This window comes from Cherax quadricarinatus, chromosome 72 (genome assembly GCF_038502225.1).
Source record: "Cherax quadricarinatus isolate ZL_2023a chromosome 72, ASM3850222v1, whole genome shotgun sequence".
Classification (NCBI taxonomy): domain Eukaryota; kingdom Metazoa; phylum Arthropoda; class Malacostraca; order Decapoda; family Parastacidae; genus Cherax; species Cherax quadricarinatus.
In genome coordinates, this window is record NC_091363.1 from 511,101 (window position 1) to 532,223 (window position 21,123).

A 21,123-nucleotide genomic window follows, 5' to 3' on the forward strand; every position below is an offset into this window, starting at 1 on the left:
GTCACTGACATGTATAGTATGCAAAATCATGGAGAAGATTATCAGGAGAAGAGTGGTGGAACACCTAGAAAGGAATGATCTCATCAACAGCAGCCAGCATGGTTTCAGGGACGGGAAATCCTGTGTCACAAACCTACTGGAGTTCTATGACATGGTGACAGCAGTAAGACAAGAGAGAGAGGGGTGGGTGGATTGCATTTTCTTGGACTGCAAGAAGGCGTTTGACACAGTTCCACACAAGAGATTGGTGCAAAAACTGGAGGACCAAGCAGGGATAACAGGGAAGGCACTACAATGGATCAGGGAATACTTGTCAGGAAGACAGCAGCGAGTCATGGTACGTGGCGAGGTGTCAGAGTGGGCACCTGTGACCAGCGGGGTCCCGCAGGGGTCAGTCCTAGGACCAGTGCTGTTTCTGGTATTTGTGAACGACATGACGGAAGGAATAGACTCTGAGGTGTCCCTGTTTGCAGATGACGTGAAGTTGATGAGAAGAATACACTCGATCGAAGACCAGGCAGAACTACAAAGGGATCTGGACAGGCTGCAGACCTGGTCCAGCAATTGGCTCCTGGAGTTCAATCCCACCAAGTGCAAAGTCATGAAGATTGGGGAAGGGCAAAGAAGGCCGCAGACGGAGTACAGTCTAGGGGGTCAGAGACTACAGACCTCACTCAAGGAAAAAGATCTTGGGGTGAGTATAACACCAGGCACATCTCCTGAAGCGCACATCAACCAAATAACTGCTGCAGCATATGGGCGCCTAGCAAACCTCAGAACAGCATTCCGACATCTTAATAAGGAATCGTTCAGGACCCTGTACACCGTATACGTTAGGCCCATATTGGAGTATGCGGCACCAGTTTGGAACCCACACCTAGCCAAGCACGTAAAGAAACTAGAGAAAGTGCAAAGGTTTGCAACAAGACTAGTCCCAGAGCTAAGAGGTATGTCCTACGAGGAGAGGTTAAGGGAAATCAACCTGACGACACTGGAGGACAGGAGAGATAGGGGGGACATGATAACGACATACAAAATAATGAGAGGAATTGACAAGGTGGACAAAGACAGGATGTTCCAGAGATTGGACACAGTAACAAGGGGACACAGTTGGAAGCTGAAGACACAGATGAATCACAGGGATGTTAGGAAGTATTTCTTCAGCCACAGAGTAGTCAGTAAGTGGAATAGTTTGGGAAGCGATGTAGTGGAGGCAGGATCCATACATAGCTTTAAGCAGAGGTATGATAAAGCTCACGGATCAGGGAGAGTGACCTAGTAGCGATCAGTGAAGAGGCGGGGCAGGAGCTCGGACTCGACCCCCGCAACCTCAACTAGGTGAGTACAACTAGGTGAGTACACACACACATACACACACACATACACACACACATACACACACACACATACACACACACACATACACACACACACATACACACACACACATACACACACACACACACACACACACACACACACACACACACACACACACACACACACACACACACACACACACACACACACACACACACACACACACACACACACACACACACACACACACACTGCGGCACTAGTTTGGAACCCACACCTAGCCAAGCACGTGAAGAAACTAGAGAAAGTGCAAAGGTTTGCAACAAGACTAGTCCCAGAGCTAAGAGGTATGTCCTACGAGGAGAGGTTAAGGGAAATCAACCTGACGACACTGGAGGACAGGAGAGATAGGGGGGACATGATAACGACATACAAAATACTGAGAGGAATTGACAAGGTGGATAAAGACAGGATGTTCCAGAGATTGGACACAGTAACAAGGGGACACAGTTGGAAGCTGAAGACACAGATGAATCACAGGGATGTTAGGAAGTATTTCTTCAGTCACAGAGTAGTCAGTAAGTGGAATAGTTTGGGAAGCGATGTAGTGGAGGCAGGATCCATACATAGCTTTAAGCAGAGGTATGATAAAGCTCACGGATCAGGGAGAGTGACCTAGTAGCGATCAGTGAAGAGGCGGGGCCAGGAGCTCGGACTCGACCCCCGCAACCTCAACTAGGTGAGTACAACTAGGTGAGTACACACATATAATATATATATATATATATTGTGTGTGTGTGTGTGTGTGTGTGTCGTGCCGAATAGATCAAACTTGCTATTTTGGCTTCAATAGCAACGCTCTTCTTGCCAAGTTAGGCAGGCGAAAATTTGTGTATGTTATAATTTCGCTAAAACCATTCGGAACCTAACAAGAAACCTGCCCTTCCTAGCTGGAGACAGTGGAGGAGCGTGGAAGGTTGTCAGAGCCATGGGATAACAGGCCCAACTATAATTCCTGGTTCTTAATTACGTACTGGCTAAGAATGTTTGCTCAGAGTATTTTGAAAGCTGCATATCCAAGGTGGTGTTGGTAAAGAGTTGTTCTGACTGCATAATGTAACGACTGAGACTAGGCAGCTTTCTCTCCTCACCAAAGCCGCACCAGCCAGCACAAAACTATTACCTTCCCTCTCCGTGCTCTCACTTCTGATTTGATGGGCAGTGGGCTACCTGCACCAAATAAAACCAAATAATTCACAAGGCAGCGCTATGGTGCGGAGGGAGGTGTTCTTCATCACCTGACTTATTCACACTTCACCTGGCGCAAACATGGCCCTCCCTTGCACCCACCTCATGATGAATGCTGAGGGGGGACGGAAGGGGAGGCAAGGACGTCCTCCTGGTACGTTGTTTCCTATATTCGGACCACTGAGTCCCACAGGTAAGTCAGCGGTCGCGTTGTCGTAGGGTAAATGACACTTCACAGGTCATTAGACTACTGAATCCAGCATTGATAAATCAGTGGTTGCTGCTGCCGTCGAAGCTTCCTATAAGGCCACCGGCTAACTTGCCCTTACGTGTTGTTCGGCATAGACACCTTGTTCAGTCACCACCAGGGTACCTACACCACTCAGTGGGTCGTCATCATACGACAGACGCTCGTGTCGGGGGCTTTTTCCTGACTGTTGTAATAACGCTACACTCTATCATACAGACAGGCACTTGTTACAAGACTAACCAACACGCCTTCGTCATCCCTACCCTAATTACTCGGGAAATATTATAATATAACACAGTGGTCCTCAAGCTTCTGTGTTTTTGGACTATAAGGCTGCACTGGTAGGAGGAATGTGTATCAAGATGTGTCATACACATACTTACATATTTCGTATCTGTGTTGCCAGTATAAACTTTCACCTATTGCAAAGTGAGTCAGCCCTCCGTGGCCTTCCCACTTATCACCAGTAAATATTACCTAATAACTAGACCCGTATGAGTAAAGCTCAACTCTCAGAGTCTGACTTTCAAAGTTTAGTCAGGGCTAACACTTTCAGTGCACATTATTATTATTATTATTATTATTATTATTAATCATAACCATGATCACTTCTGTGTGATATAGTAAGATAACATTAAAAAGTAGTGAGAAAATGGTATGGTACACAACATTGGTAAACGTGAATCTAACCTTTACATAAGGAAAAAAATGGTGACCAGACAGGTTAAAGGAAAGTTGTTAGGTAAAAGGACACATGTACAACTAATGTGACATTTTAGTGATGGAACGTTTCCCTCCCCAGGAGCTTTCTCAAGCTCCCGGAGAGCGAAACGTTGCCACAAATAAAATGTCACATTAGTTGTATTAGTGTCATTTTCCCTAACATATTATCGTAATTCTACTTTTATTACTAGAGGACAGTTGTTTAATGCGAGGTGAGGGGACTGCTCTACACCTGAACACATCTGTAAATAAATACAAGTCTGAGAGATATGCTTCTATGTGACTCTGATGGGTTAGTATTATACCCCTTAAAGAATATCTTATCAATTCACATACACTTTTTAAATTGCACCAAAGTGGTTGGGCCACTTACCTTTTATATCCTACCTCTCCCCCCCTCCCACCCTTTTCCAATATTTCCATCCTTACCCATCCTTCTTCCTTACCCATCTTACCAAAGCTCTGGTCATCAAAAGCAAAAAGCAAAAAGCTACAGAAAGTTTCCGACGTTAGACGTCATTGCAACAGACAACCAATAATACTGGAAATGTCATCGTTGATTAACAGGAAGAAAAGAAGACTCATCAGGGAGTACAGCATTCCAACCCCACCCCCCCCTCATGACAAGCAAGGGTGCCGTGAGTGCACTAAGATATAACATTATAAGTGTCAGGAACTTGATAAGTCAGTTGGTGATGAATCAACCTGGCTCTCTACGTTAGACTGCCAGCGTGCTGTTAGCACCAACACTGATGAGGCCATCAACTAGGAATCCTCATCTGGGACGGAGATGGCACACTCAAGATGATGTACATAAATGGTATACAATACCGACAAGATGAAGAATTAGACAGATGTGTAGCTTCTGGGTATCTTTATTTGTAAACGTTTCGCCCTCCAGTGACTTTATCAGTACAAGGACATGATGTGAAGAATTATATAATTCTTTACATTATGTCCTTGTATTGTACTGATGAAGTCACTGGTTGGCCAAATGTCTTCCAATAAAGATACCCAGAAGTTGCACATATGTTTACTTCTTCACTCAAGATGATAATTAACAAAGGTAAAATAATAGTTATATCTACAAACAGCTTGTAAACTCAGAGATTTAGCAAGAGATGATCTAAGACAGAAAGTAATATAGCAGGAGGAGGAAATAATGAAAATAAATGGTTGACAACAGTAAGTCTGAACCAGATGTGTTATTAAAGTTTGTAAAAAATAGTGATGGTGGCGGGAGTGATGGTAGTATTGAGTTAGTGAGGAAGCGAGAGAAGTATGGTATAGCATGAACAGTGGTTCTCTGTGTGTACGTATTTACCTACTTGTACTCACCTATTTGTGGCTGAAGGGGTCGATTCACAGCTCCTGGCCCTCGCCTCTTCACTGGTCGCTACTAGATCCACTCTCTCCCTGCTCCATGAGCTTTATCATACCTCTTCTTAAAGCTATGTATGGATTCTGCCTCCATTACATCACTCCCAAGATTGTTCCATTCCTGACAACTCTATAGCTGAAGAAATATTTCCTAACATCCCTGTGACTCATCTGAGTCTTCAACTTCCAGCTGTAACCCCTTGTTGCTGTGACCCATCTTGGAAACCTCCTGTCCCTATCCTCCTCAATTGCCCTCAGTATTTTATATGTCGTTATCATATCCCCATCCCCTGTCCCTCCTGTGTCTTCAAGTCGATTTCCCTTAACCTCTCCTCGTAGGACATGCCCCTTAGCTCCGGGACTAGTCTTGTTACAAATATCTGCACTTCCTGTAATTTCTTGACGTACTTGACCAGTTGTGGGTTCCATACTGGTGCTGCATACTCCATTATGGGCCTAACATACACGGTGTACAGTCTTGAACGTTTCCTTACTAAGGTTTGGAAACGCTGTTCTCAGGTTTGCCAGGCGCCCATATACTGCAGCAGTTATTTGGTTGATGTGCGCCTCAGATGTGCTCGGTATTATACTTACCCCAAGATCCTTTTCCTTGAGTGAGGTTTGCAGTCTTTGGCCCCCTAGACTGTACTCTGCGGTTTTCTTTGACCTACCCCAGTCTTCATGACTTTGCACTTGGTGGTGGTAAACTCCAGAAGCCAGGCTTGCAGCCTGATCAGATGCTTTTGTAGCTCTACCTGGTCCTCATCCGATTGAATTCTTTGCATTAGCTTCACATCGTCTGCAAACAGGGACACCTCTGAATCTGTCCCTTCCGTCATGTCATTCACATATACTAGAAACAGCACCGGCCCTTGGACTGACCCCTGTGGAACCCCTCTCGTCACCAGTGCCCACTCTAACATCTCGTCACATACCATGACTCGTTGTTTCCTTCCTGTCAGGTATTCTGATCATTTCAGTGCCCTTCCTGTTATACCTGCCTGTTCCTCTAGCTTGTGCACTAATCCCTTGTGTGGAACTGTGTCGAAAACCTTCTTACAGTCCAGGAAAATGCAGTTACCTACAGCTCTTTCTCTTGTCTTACTTCTGTCACCTTGTCATAGAACTCCAGTAGATTTGTGACACAGGATTTGCCGTCCCTGAAACAGTGCTGGTTATCGAATAGAAGCTCATTCCTTTTTAGTGCTCCACCATTTTTCTCCTGTGTGTGTGTGTATATACTCACCTAGTTGTGGTTGCAGGGGTCGATTCATAGCTCCTGGCTCACTCCCTACTCTGTGAGCTTTATCATACCTCTTCTTAAGCTATGTATGGATCCTCTGTGCACATGTGTGCGTGTGTGTATGCGCGCGCGTGATTGGGTGGGTGAGTTTGTGGTGAAGACACTGTTATTGTGGTGTCCACTTCACTTCCTCCTGGTGTTCGTCCTGATGCTGGCTGATGTCTTGGTTGCCACCATTTCTGGTGTCATTGCTCCTTTTTTAAGTGTAGGGCTGATATTTTCTTAGAGGTCTAGTTATAGGCACTGCTGCCCAGACCAGTCTTAAACGCGCACGCCATTAGTAAATATTTCTTAAGCCTTAGAGATGTCAGGAAGTTAAACGACCTAGAGAGCGAAGTGTTAGAGGTAGGATCCATCCATAGCTTTTCGAATAGGTACGATAAGGCTCTTGAAGCCAGGAGAGAATGAACCTAGTAGTGACCAGCGATGAAGCGGAGTCTCGACCTGAGAATTGACCCCTCAAACTACATACAGATGGGTACACACATCAGTGTTAGACACGTGTGTGCAATACTGTGCATTACTGTATGCAGGGCGAAAGACACATTAGTGTGTGTGTGTGTGTGTGTGTGTGTGTGTGTGTGTGTAAGTGATGTATGACACTAGTGTGTAAGAGTAATGTAAGACACTAGTGTGTATAAGACACTAGGGTCAATACAAGCACGGGAACTGGTATAGAGCAAAGCACACTGCAAGTGGTGAAGAGAAGCCGGGCCGCCGCTGCCAGCCGTGCATCTGGCCCGCCCGCGGCGCTCCGCGACCACACCAGACCCATTTATTTATTTATTTATTTAGTAATTTAAGCATACAAACAGAGGTACAAAAAATACAGGTAAGAGCAGCATGCCAAAGCCACTTATATGCATAGCATTACGGGCTGGCTTAAAATTAACTTAAGATTAACTAAGCAATGATGAAATCAGTGATAAAACATTATTGTAAACAGATAACTATAAAGCACAAGTGAGTATTACAAAGACAGGTCATATGGTTGCATGCATTGCTGTACATTCAGTCGAATGGAGTATTCTGGTAGGTAGTGTATTTAAAAAAATAATAGTTAGATTGGGTCCTAGGTTTAACATTTGTGTGATATAATTGTGAGTAACATATAGGATATACAATTTATAAGGTTCAGTTATTCAGTATTTATTTGGTTTTGAGTGAGTAAGTGATCTTTGAGCAGAGACTTGAATTTATAAACAGGTAGTGTTTCTTTTGCATAGCGTGAGATGGACACGAGGAACATCAAAGAGTGATCTGTGCCTTGTGTTATGGTCATGTGTTCTGTTGAGGTTGGCAAGGAGATGTTTGAGGGGAGGGTTAATATCAGAGTTAAGTGTTCTATGTATGTAATAGGTGCAATAATAAGTATGGATGTTTTGTATGGTGAGTAGGTTGAGTGTTTTGAATATTGGTGGAGTGTTGCCTGTAGTGAGAATTTGTTATCATTCTAACTGCAGCCTTTTGTTGGGTAATTAGTGATCTGAGATGGTTAATTGTTGTTGAGCCCCATGCACAAATTCCATAGGTGAGATAGGGGTAAATAAGAGAGTGATAAAGGGCCAGGAGGGCTGACTGTGGAACATAGTACCGTATCTTCGATAGTATGCCTACAGTCTTGGAGATTTTCTTAGAAATTTGTTGTATATGTGTATGAAATTTGAGTCTATTATCGAGGTGGATTCCTAGGAATTTTCCCTCTGTTAGCTTTGTGATAGGTGATCCGTTTATTGTTATGTTAAGAGGGACATCTGTAGCTCTGTTACCAAACTGAATGAAGTAGGTTTTGTCAGTGTTTAGTGTAAGTTTGTTAGTCCTCATCCAGGTTGAAAGATATGCACCTCCAGTCTATATTCACAGGCACACCAGTATATATTCACAGGCACACCAGTATATATTCACAGGCACACCTCAGTGTATATTCACAGACACACCTCCAGTGCATATTCACAGACACACCTCTCGGTGTATACACTGAGATACAGCTAGGTTTATATACTCTGCGGGAGAGTAGTTCCACCCGCGTGTGTTCACATACCGGAAGCAACCAGAAGTGGAACAGAACACAACGGAATTCGTAAATTCGAGAACAAATTCTTTGTAAGACACCTGTTAGATAACTAGAAGGTGAGACAGTTACCAAGCTTGCTGAGGGATGCTAGATGTGGGTTTAGTGCTTAGTTGTGGCTTATTAATAACAATGAGGGCTGCTAAATGTGGGCGAGGGTGGATCATAGTGAGGGAGGGGATGGATTGCAGGATAAGGGAGGAGATAGAGAGAGAGATGTATTGTGAAGCTGGAATATAGGGTGGTGATGGAGGGAGGGAGGAAAGTGTGAGAGTAAGCGTGGTGGCAGGTTAGTCTTAAAGGTGAAGGTGGACACGTGGGTGAGTGGCTAGCGTGTGCTGGGTGGGTCTCACTAGCACCCTCCCATACCCTTTCATTATTATCTCTAGACACACATTACTGCCCACCCTCCTCTTCCGCCCACCCGCCCAAATTTCCGGTGTTTTTTTGGAGGCATATAAATGAGGGCTGGTAAAAGGTCATGCATTGTGGTGGTGGTGTAATGTGTCTGGGTGATCCCACAACTATGTCTTAATATTTTATGTGTGGTTATTATGTCTTTATCTTGTATCAGCCAGCGAGGACATTGTGTTTGCAATTTTAATAATTTATTATTATTATGTACACGGGGAAGCGCTAAACCAGTATTGATTATACAACGCCTGAGGAATGGAAGGTAATCAGGAGACCGTAGTTCTAATTCATTAGATAAAGAACTCCTGAATGGACTAATAATAATTGTAGAGAGGTAGGGAATGCGTGGTATATTCATTCACGTATAAGCAGCATCAACAGCAGTAGTAGTAGTGAGAGCAATGCAGTGCTGCTATCAACGTCCAGTCAGTTGTATTGAGCAGGCACAGCTGCACGCTCTCCACTAGTATAATGTCAGTCATGTCTGCCAGCCGCCAGACACCCAAACATGCAGACGTAACCACTTAAAAACAAAAATCAATGGTTTCGATTGGTCGAGTGGGAAAGGCATCGACTACTTTAAAATTGATGAAGAGTGAGGGAGGGAGGGAGGAAAGGATAGAGGGAAGTGAGGGTTTTACACGGCACTGAGCTAACAACAGTTGTGATTGTCGGGATAGTGTGCTGTGTGCTGAGAGATGCTGTGTTGTAGGGTGGGGGGGGGGGGTCATTGATAAAACGGAGTTCCTGGTACCTTCATCCGTGCACCAGTCACACCATATTGCCTCTCCCAAATCCCTCCACAAGTGATTAATTCACAGTAACAAGTACTGTACGTCAGAGACAAGGAGACACAGCGGCACTCAGGGAGAGAGGACTTTTATTTAACAAAACTGGTTATATCTGCGGAGGTTTTCTCTCCTAGTTGTGGTTGCAGGGGTCGATTCACAACTCCTGGCCCGGCCTCTTCACTGGCCACTACTAGGTCACTTATTGCTCCATGAGCTTTATCATACCTCTTCTTAAGCTGTGTATGGATCCTGCCTCCACTACATCACTTCCCAGACTATTCCACTTCCTGACAACTCTGTGACTGAAGAAATACTTCCTAACATCCCTGTGATTCATCTGAGTCTTCAACTTCCAACTGTGACCCCTTGTTGCTGTGTCCCATCTCTGGAACATCATGTCTCTGTCCACCTTGTCGATTCCTCTCAGTATTTTATATGTCGTTATCATATCCCCCCATTCTCTCCTGTCCTATAGTGTCGTCAGGTCGATTTCCTTTAAAGCTCTCCTCGTAGGACATGGCTCTCAGCTCTGGGACTAGTCTTGTTGCAAACCTTTGCACTTTCTCTAATTTCCTTACGTGATTGGCTAGGTGTGAGTTTCAAACTGATTCTGCATACTCCAGTATAGGTACACTCACCTATTTGTAGTTGCAGGGGTCGATTCATAGCTCCTGGCGTGCTTGTGTGTACTCACTTTGTACTCACCTAGTTGAGGTTGCAGGGGTCGAGTCCAAGCTCCTGGCCCCGCCTCTTCACTGGTCGCTACTAGGTCACTCTCCCTAAACCATGAACTTTATCATACCTCTGCTTAAAGCTATGTATGGATCCTGCCTCCACTACATCGCTTCCCAAACTATTTCACTTCCTGACTACTCTGTGGCTGAAAAAATACTTCCTAACATCCCTGTGACTCATCTGTGTCTTCAACTTCCAACTGTGTCCCCATGTTGCTGTGTCCCATCTCTGGAACATCCTGTCTTTGTCCACCTTGTCAATTCCTCTCACTATTTTGTATGTCGTTATCATGTCCCCCCTATCTCTCCTGTCCTCCAGTGTCGTCAGGTTGATTTCCCTTAACCTCTCCTCGTAGGACATACCTCTGAGCTCTGGGACTAGTCTTGTTGCAAACCTTTGCACTTTCTCTAGTTTCTTTACTTGCTTGGCTAGGTGTGGGTTCCAAACTGGTGCCGCATACTCCAATATGGGCCTAACGTACACGGTGTACAGGGTCCTGAACGATTCCTTATTAAGATGTCGGAATGCTGTTCTGAGGTTTGCTAGGCGCCCATATGCTGCAGCAGTTATTTGGTTGATGTGCGCTTCAGGAGATGTGCCTGGTGTTATACTCACCCCAAGATCTTTTTCCTTGAGTGAGGTTTGTAGTCTCTGGCCCCCTAGACTGTACTCCGTCTGTGGTCTTCTTTGCTCTTCCCCAATCTCCATGACTTTGCACTTGGTGGGGTTGAACTCCAGGAGCCAATTGCTGGACCAGGTCTGCAGCCTGTCCAGATCCCTTTGTAGTTCTGCCTGGTCTTCGATCGAATGAATTCTTCTCATCAACTTCACGACATCTGAAAACAGGGACACTTCGGAGTCTATTCCTTACGTCATGTCGTTCACAAATAGTGTGTGTGTGTGTGTGTGTACTCACCTAATTGTGGTTGCAGGGGTCGAGACTCAGCTCCTGGCCCCGCCTCTTCACTGATTGCTACTAGGTACTCTCTCTCTCTCTCTGCTTCCTGAGCTTTATCATACCTCTTCTTAAAACTATGTATGGTTCCTGCCTCCACTACTTCACTTGCTAGGCTATTCCACTTCCTGACGACTCTATGACTGAAGAAATACTTCCTAACGTCCCTGTGACTCGTCTAAGTCTTCAGCTTCCAGTTGTGACCCCTTGTTCCTGTGTCCCCTCTGGAACATCCTATATCTGTCCACCTTGTCTATTCCCTGCAGTATCTTGTATGTCGTTATCATGACTCCCCTGACCCTTCTGTCCTCCGGTGTCGTCAGTCCGATTTCCCTCAACCTTTCCTCGTACGACATTCCCCTGAGCTCTGGGACTAGCCTTGTTGCAAACCTTTGTACTTTCTCTAACTTCTTGACGTGCTTGACCAGGTGTGGGTTCCAGACTGGTGCTGCATACTCCAGTATGGGCCTAACATACACAGTGTACAGTGTCTTGAACGATTCCTTATTAAGGTATCGGAACGCTATTCTCAGGTTTGCCAGGTGCCCGTATGCTGCAGCAGTTATTTGGTTGACGTGTGCCTCCGGTGACGTGCTCGGTGTTATGGTCACCCCGAGGTCTTTCTCCCTGAGTGAGGTCTGTAGTCTTTGTCCACCTAGCCTATACTCTGTCTGCGGTCTTCTTTGCCCCTCCCCAATCTTCAAGACTTTGCATTTGGCAGGATTGAATTCGAGAAGCCAGTTTCTGGACCACATGTCCAGCCTGTCCAGGTCTCTTTGCAGTCCTGCCTCATCCTCATCCGATCTAATTCTTCTCATCAACTTCACATCATCTGCGAATAGGGATACTTCAGAGTCTATTCCTTCCATCATGTCGTTCGCATATATCAAAAATAGCACTGGTCCTAGAACTGACCCCTGTGGGACCCCACTCGTCACAGGCGCCCACTGTGATACCTCTTCACGTACCATGACTCGTTGCTGCCTCCCTGTCAGGTATTCCCTGATCCATTGCATTGCCCTCCCTGTCAGGTATTCCCTGATCCGTTGCAGTGCCCTCCCTGTTACATGCGCCTGATCCTCCAGCTTCTGCACTAATCTCTTGTAGGGAACTGTGTCAAAGGCCTTCCTGCAGTCTAGGAAAATGCAATCAACCCACCCCTCTCTCTCGTGTCCTACTTCTGTTACCTTGTCATAAAACTCCAGGAGGTTTGTGATACAAGATTTGCCTTCCATGAACCCATGCTGGTTTTCATTTATAATCTTGTTCCGTTCCAGGTGTTCGACCACTCTCCTCCTGATAATCTTCTCCATGACTTTGCACACAATACATGTCAGAGACACAGGTCTGTAGTTTAGCGCCTCGTTTCTGTTTCCTTTCTTAAATATGGGGACTACATTTGCTGTCTTCCATTTCTCAGGTAGTTGTCCAGTTTCAAGGGATGTGTTGAAGATTGTGGTTAGAGGCACGCACAGCATCTCTGCTCCTTCTCTAAGGACCCATGGGGAGATGTCCGGTCCCATCGCCTTTGAGGTATCAAGGTCACTTAGCAGCTTCTTCACCTCCTCCTCGGTTGTTCGTATGTCATCCAACACTTGTTGGTATATTCCCTCTTGATGTCCCCTTCTGTGCTGTCTTCCCGCAGCCCTTCCTGTCTCTACTGTAAAAACTTCCTTAAATCTCCTGTTTAGCTCCTCACATACCTCCTGATCATTTCTTGTGAGTTCTCCACCTTCTGTCCTTAATCTGATCACCTGGTCTTTGACTGTTGTCTTCCTCCTGATGTGGCTATACAACAGTTTCAGGTCAGTCTTGATTTTCGATGCTATGTCATTTTCATACTGTCACTGGGCTTCCCTCCTTACCTGTGCGTACTCGTTCCTGGCTCTGCGACTGATCTCCCTATTTTCGTGTGTTCTCTGCCTTCTGTACTTTTTCCATTCTCTGTTGCACTTTGTTTTTGCCTCCTTACACCGTCGGGTAAACCAGGGGCTCGTTCTGGTCTTCCCGTTGTTTCTGTTGCCCTTGGGAATAAACCTTTCCACTGTCTCCTTGCATTTTGTTGTTACATATTCCATCATTTCGTTTATTGGCTTTCCTGCCAGTTCTCTGTCCCACGGGACCTCCCGCAGGAAGTTCCTCAACCCTATGTAGTCTCCTCTTTTATAGTCAGGCTTTTCCCATTCAACTCCTGTTACTCTCTCCACTTGCAGCTCTACTATATATTCAAAGCACAGAACCACGTGGTCGCTAGCTCCTAGGGGACTCTCATACGTGATGTCCTCAATGTCTGAACTGCCCAGGGTGAACACCAGGTCCAATCTTGCTGGTTCATCCTCCCCTCTCACTCTGGTAGTGTCCTTAACATGTTGGTGCATGAGGTTTTCCAGCACCACGTCCAACATCTGTGTGTGTGTGTGTGTGTGTGTGTGTGTGTGTGTGTGTGTGTGTGTGTGTGTGTGTGTGTGTGTGTATATATATATATATATATATATATATATATATATATATATATATATATATATATATATATATATATATATATAATGTCGTGCCAAATAGGTAAAACTTTCTATTTTGGCTCAAATAGCATCTCTCGTCCTGCCGAATAAGGGAAGCAAAAATTTGTGTATGTAGTAATTTCGCAAAAATCATTCTGAACCTAACGAAAAAAATATATTTCATTATATTTTTTTTATTATTAAATTATTGTAAACTTATCTAAAATATATTTAGTTGGATTAGGCAAAATTAAATTGAGCTTGTTATAATAAAGTTAGGTAAGTTTTCTTAGGTTCTTTTGGTACAAAATTATTAGTTTTTACATTAACATAAATGAAAAAAAATGTATTTTTAAACGTATAAAAGAACATTTTATAAAGGACTTACTTTTAAATGAGTTTTTGCTAACTGACCAGTTTCACCTATTCGCCACGATATATATATAAACAATTCTGCGACTAACCGGGGATCGAAATCGAGATATGTACCCAGCCTCCCAGGACACTAGTAAATTTATCGACGCCTTTGTCCAGTAGGTCAGAATTCATGATACATCGGACACTAGTAAATTTCTCGACGCCTTTGTCCAGTAGGTCAGAATTCATGATACATCACACTGGTGTTATTACTCTCATTGCAACTAAAAGCTAAACCGTAAACCTGTTGAAACATTACATAAAATCTGTGTTAGTCTCTTCCCGCTACTCTTGTCATTGTATGACTGTAGTAGGTTGGCCGGTCTTGTCCCTGCCCGGGTCTTCTCCAGAGCCGGGACGAGACCGGCTAACCAACTACATGTCATACAGTGACAAGGGTAGCGGGAAGAGACTAATACATAGATTTTATGTAATGTTTCATCAGGTTTACGGTTTAACTTTCAGTTGCACTGTATGAAGAATGCAGGACAAGGAAGGAGGAGCAGGAGGAAGGGGAAACAAGGCATAGAGAGAGAGAGAGAGAGAGAGAGAGAGAGAGAGAGAGAGAGAGGAGGTTGATTTATTGTGTCCTTTTATTTGCCTTTATTTATCTGGTTAGTTTTATACTCCGTGAGTCTCATTGTGTTGCTTACCGAGTCTCGTTTTCTTTATAATTACCTGTGACTAGCACCGTTGTTTGTTGCAGAGTTGAGGGAGAAGGGGAGGGTGGGAGGGAGGGAGAAGGTAAGGGTGGGATGGAGGGAGAAGGAAGATGGTGGAAGAGAGAGTGAAGAAAGAAGTAGGAAGACAAAACATCGAGAACCGTGAGATGAGTCTTTCACCTGCTGGTAAGTGTTTTTATAACGGAGTGAACCCGCTGGAGGGCGAGTGAACGCGCTGGAGGGCTTGTGAACGAGCTATAGGGCTAGTGAACGCGCTGGAGGGCGAGTGAACGAGCTGGAGGGCGAGTGAACGAGCTGGAGGGCTTGTGAACGAGCTGGAAGGCTAGTGAACGAGCTGGAGGGCTTGTGAACGAGCTGGAGGGCTTGTGAACGAGCTGGATGGCTAGTGAACGCGCTGGAGGGAGAGTGAACGACCTGCACGATGAGTGAACGCCCTGGGGGGCGCGAGTGAACGCGCTGGAGGGAGAGTGAACGACCTGCACGATGAGTGAACGCCCTGGGGGGGGCGAGTGAACGCGCTGGAGGGAGAGTGAACGACCTGCACGATGAGTGAACGCCCTGGGGGGGGCGAGTGAACGCGCTGGAGGGAGAGTGAACGACCTGCACGATGAGTGAACGCCCTGGGGGGGGGGCGAGTGAACGCCTCTGGCACACCTATGTTAAGTATCTACTGACAGAAACTATACTGAAAAACTGGCATAAATACGATAACAATATTATGATATCTGCAAAAATTATTTCCTAAACACAATCAGATGTTTTGCTTATCTTGTAAAAAACAACTAAGCGCTAAACCCTTGCGGGCTTAGCGCAATATATACACGTGAAGACTGCAAGTTGAAACACCGTGGCTGCAGAGGAGAGAAAGGGTAAGGCGTGGAAGAAAGTGGGGAGGGATACACAAGTGCACAGGTGAGAACAGTAGTGGTGTCTGGAGGGATACACAAGTGCACAGGTGAGAACAGTAGTGGTGTCTGGAGGGATACACAAGTGCACAGGTGAGAACAGTAGTGGTGTCTGGAGGGATACACGAGTGCACAGGTGAGAACAGTAGTGGTGTCTGGAGGGATACAAGAGTGCACAGGTGAGAACAGTAGTGGTGTCTGGAGGGATACAAGAGTGCACATGTGAGAACAGTAGTGGTGTCTGGAGGGATACAAGAGTGCACAGGTGAGAACAGTAGTGGTGTCTGGAGGGATACAAGAGTGCACAGGTGAGAACAGTAGTGGTGTCTGGAGGGATACAAGAGTGCACAGGTGAGAACAGTAGTGGTGTCTGGAGGGATACAAGAGTGCACAGGTGAGAACAGTAGTGGTGTCTGGAGGGATACACGGGTGCACATGTGAGAACAGTAGTGGTGTCTGGAGGGATACACGGGTGCACAGGTGAGAACAGTAGTGGTGTCTGGAGGGATACACGGGTGCACAGGTGAGAACAGTAGTGATGTCTGGAGGGATACAAGAGTGCACAGGTGAGAACAGTAGTGGTGTCTGGAGGGATACACGGGTGCACAGGTGAGAACAGTAGTGATGTCTGGAGGGATACAAGAGTGCACAGGTGAGAACAGTAGTGGTGTCTGGAGAGATACAAGAGTGCACAGGTGAGAACAGTAGTGGTGTCTGGAGGGATACACGGGTGCACAGGTGAGAACAGTAGTGATGTCTGGAGGGATACAAGAGTGCACAGGTGAGAACAGTAGTGGTGTCTGGAGGGATACACGGGTGCACAGGTGAGAACAGTAGTGATGTCTGGAGGCATACAAGAGTGCACAGGTGAGAACAGTAGTGGTGTCTGGAGGGATATAAGAGTGCACAGGTGAGAACAGTAGTGGTGTCTGGAGGGATACAAGAGTGCACATGTGAGAACAGTAGTGGTGTTTGGAGGGATACACAAGTGCACAGGTGAGAACAGTAGTGGTGTCTGGAGGGATACAAGAGTGCACAGGTGAGAACAGTAGTGGTGTCTGGAGGGATACAAGAGTGCACAGGTGAGAACAGTAGTGGTGTCTGGAGGGATACAAGAGTGCACAGGTGAGAACAGTAGTGGTGTCTGGAGGGATACAAGAGTGTACAGGTGAGAACAGTAGTGGTGTCTGGAGGGATACACGGGTGCACAGGTGAGAACAGTAGTGATGTCTGGAGGGATACAAGAGTGCACAGGTGAGAACAGTAGTGGTGTCTGGAGGGATACAAGAGTGCACAGGTGAGAACAGTAGTGGGGTGGGGAAAGATACACGAGTGCACAGGTGAGAACAGTAGTGGTGTCTGGAGGGATACACGGGTGCACATGTGAGAACAGTAGTGATGTCTGGAGGGATACAAGAGTGCACAGGTGAGAACAGTAGTGGTGTCTGGAGGGATACAAGAGTGCACAGGTGAGAACAGTAGTGGTGTCTGGAGGGATACAAGAGTGCACAGGTGAGAACAGTAGTGGTGTCTGGAGGGATACAAGAGTGCACAGGTGAGAACAGTAGTGGTGTCTGGAGGGATACACGGGTGCACAGGTGAGAACAGTAGTGATGTCTGGAGGGATACAAGAGTGCACAGGTGAGAACAGTAGTGGTGTCTGGAGGGATATAAGAGTGCACAGGTGAGAACAGTAGTGGTGTCTTTAGGGATACAAGAGTGCACATGTGAGAACAGTAGTGGTGTCTGGAGGGATACACAAGTGCACAGGTGAGAACAGTAGTGGTGTCTGGAGGGATACAAGAGTGCACAGGTGAGAACAGTAGTGGTGTCTGGAGGGATACAAGAGTGCACAGGTGAGAACAGTAGTGGTGTCTGGAGGGATACAAGAGTGCACAGGTGAGAACAGTAGTGGTGTCTGGAGGGATACACAGGTGCACATGTGAGAACAGTAGTGATGTCTGGAGGGATACAAGAGTGCACAGGTGAGAACAGTAGTGGTGTCTGGAGGGATACAAGAGTGCACAGGTGAGAACAGTAGTGGTGTCTGGAGGGATACAAGAGTGCACAGGTGAGAACAGTAGTGGTGTCTGGAGGGATACACGGGTGCACAGGTGAGAACAGTAGTGATGTCTGGAGGGATACAAGAGTGCACAGGTGAGAACAGTAGTGGTGTCTGGAGGGATACAAGAGTGCACAGGTGAGAACAGTAGTGGTGTCTGGAGGGATACACGGGTGCACAGGTGAGAACAGTAGTGATGTCTGGAGGGATACAAGAGTGCACAGGTGAGAACAGTAGTGGTGTCTGGAGGGATACACGGGTGCACAGGTGAGAACAGTAGTGATGTCTGGAGGGATACAAGAGTGCACAGGTGAGAACAGTAGTGGTGTCTGGAGGGATATAAGAGTGCACAGGTGAGAACAGTAGTGGTGTCTGGAGGGATACAAGAGTGCACATGTGAGAACAGTAGTGGTGTCTGGAGGGATACACAAGTGCACAGGTGAGAACAGTAGTGGTGTCTGGAGGGATACAAGAGTGCACAGGTAAGAACAGTAGTGGTGTCTGGAGGGATACAAGAGTGCACAGGTGAGAACAGTAGTGGTGTCTGGAGGGATACAAGAGTGCACAGGTGAGAACAGTAGTGGTGTCTGGAGGGATACAAGAGTGTACAGGTGAGAACAGTAGTGGTGTCTGGAGGGATACACGGGTGCACAGGTGAGAACAGTAGTGATGTCTGGAGGGATACAAGAGTGCACAGGTGAGAACAGTAGTGGTGTCTGGAGGGATACAAGAGTGCACAGGTGAGAACAGTAGTGGGGTGGGGAAAGATACACGAGTGCACAGGTGAGAACAGTAGTGGTGTCTGGAGGGATACACGGGTGCACATGTGAGAACAGTAGTGATGTCTGGAGGGATACAAGAGTGCACAGGTGAGAACAGTAGTGGTGTCTGGAGGGATACAAGAGTGCACAGGTGAGAACAGTAGTGGTGTCTGGAGGGATACAAGAGTGCACAGGTGAGAACAGTAGTGGTGTCTGGAGGGATACAAGTGTGCACAGGTGAGAACAGTAGTGGTGTCTGGAGGGATACAAGAGTGTACAGGTTAGAACAGTAGTGGTGTCTGGAGGGATACACGGGTGCACATGCGAGAACAGTAGTGATGTCTGGAGGGATACAAGAGTGCACAGGTGAGAACAGTAGTGGTGTCTGGAGGGATACAAGAGTGCACAGGTGAGAACAGTAGTGGTGTCTGGAGGGATACAAGAGTGCACAGGTGAGAACAGTAGTGGTGTCTGGAGGGATACAAGAGTGCACAGGTGAGAACAGTAGTGGTGTCTGGAGGGATACACAGGTGCACATGTGAGAACAGTAGTGATGTCTGGAGGGATACAAGAGTGCACAGGTGAGAACAGTAGTGGTGTCTGGAGGGATACAGGAGTGCACAGGTGAGAACAGTAGTGGTGTCTGGAGGGATACAAGAGTGCACAGGTGAGAACAGTAGTGGTGTCTGGAGGGATACAAGAGTGCACATGTGAGAACAGTAGTGATGTCTGGAGGGATACAAGAGTGCACAGGTGAGAACAGTAGTGGTGTCTGGAGGGATACAAGAGTGCACAGGTGAGAACAATAGTGGTGTCTGGAGGGATACAAGAGTGCACAGGTGAGAACAGTAGTGGTGTGGGGAAAGATACACGAGTGCACAGGTAAGAACAGTAGTGGTGTCTGGAGGGATACAAGAGTGCACAGGTGAGAACAGTAGTGGTGTCTGGAGGGATACAAGAGTGCACAGGTGAGAACAGTAGTGGTGTCTGGAGGGATACAAGAGTGCACATGTGAGAACAGTAGTGATGTCTGGAGGGATACAAGAGTGCACAGGTGAGAACAGTAGTGGTGTCTGGAGGGATACACGGGTGCACATGTGAGAACAGTAGTGATGTCTGGAGGGATACAAGAGTGCACAGGTGAGAACAGTAGTGGTGTCTGGAGGGATACAAGAGTGCACATGTGAGAACAGTAGTGGTGTCTGGAGGGATACAAGAGTGCACAGGTGAGAACAGTAGTGGTGTGTGGAGGGATACACGGGTGCACAGGTGAGAACAGTAGTGGTGTCTGGAGGGATACAAGAGTGCACATGTGAGAACAGTAGTGGTGTCTGGAGGGATACAAGAGTGCACAGGTGAGAACAGTAGTGGTGTGGGGAAAGATACACGAGTGCACAGGTGAGAACAGTAGTGGTGTGGGGAAAGATACACGAGTGCACAGGTAAGAACAGTAGTGGTGTGGGGAGGAATACATGAGAACAGTGTGAGGACGGATGAGTACACACTAGAGAAGGTGGTGGTACCTGTAGTTGTCGTCATGCTCTCTGGTTCACGGTTGTTCACCCACACCGGTGACAACACCATCAATAATGAATCATCATCACAATCATGTAATAATTTCTTCTTGAACAATACTGGAGGGATTGACTTCAGAACTGTCTATTGAATCCAAACCTTTTTTTAAGTAGTAAACATTGGTGTTAAAAGATTGAAGCCGATCAGAAGAGACTTTCTCAAGTTGTTGCCCTGTAACCAAAATCAGGAATTGCTTTATAAAACTGACGATAGGTCACGTGTCCATTACAGTAGTCCCGTGAACCTTTATCTTGTTATAGTTCAATAACTTGAAAAAATTAAAGCCGATTGGATGAGGTGTTCTTAATTTTCAAACTCAAACTTTGTAGGAATAAAACTGAGCATCTGATTGTCTTGGCAATAAAGTTGTACAAAAATAAGGTTCACAAAAGTCTTGTAACTATGAGACGCTATAAAAACATAAATATTTACTATTTCTCATTTTTCTTTTCTCAGTTACATTTCAAATTTTCTACAATCCTTTAAGACGGGTGAGGGATTGAAGTATTTAAAAAAAAAAATGGCACTTACAGTTCAATAACAATCCAAATTTTCCTCTTATGATATTTCAGTTTTGATTGAAGCTGTTTTCACAAGCCATTCACAAATCATTGCTTGAAAACCATTTTTATTTTCACATTTTATTCAATAAAATTATCTTGCACAGCACAAGATCAATCCAGAAATTTCTGTTATTATAATATACCAAAGTTTAGGGTTTGAAGCCTACCAGAAGAGCCATGTTTGCATGAAAACCATTTTAATGAAATTGAGAAATTAAAACTTACACAACCCAAAATCAGTGCGAATCTTTTGTGCAAAGTCCCACCATCACTGAAAATTTGAAGCTTATTAGAAGCAGCATTCTCCAGTTATTTTATGGAATCCAACAATTCGAAATTTATTAATGTTGTTAGTATATTGGAAAATTCACATTCATGTAGCTTAAACATATAGGGTACCAACCACCCTTTCCATAAGAGGCATTAGCCCGTAAAAATTTACGCCGTTCAGAAGAGGTATATTCGT

At 45.7% G+C, this 21,123-nt stretch overlaps 1 protein-coding gene across 6 annotated transcripts in view; it reads left to right on the forward strand.

Moving 5' to 3' along the window:
• jar (Myosin heavy chain 95F jaguar) overlaps positions 1-21,123 on the forward strand; it is a 192,226-nt gene that overhangs the window by 48,587 nt on the left and 122,516 nt on the right. The gene's annotated exons all lie outside the window — the stretch shown is intronic.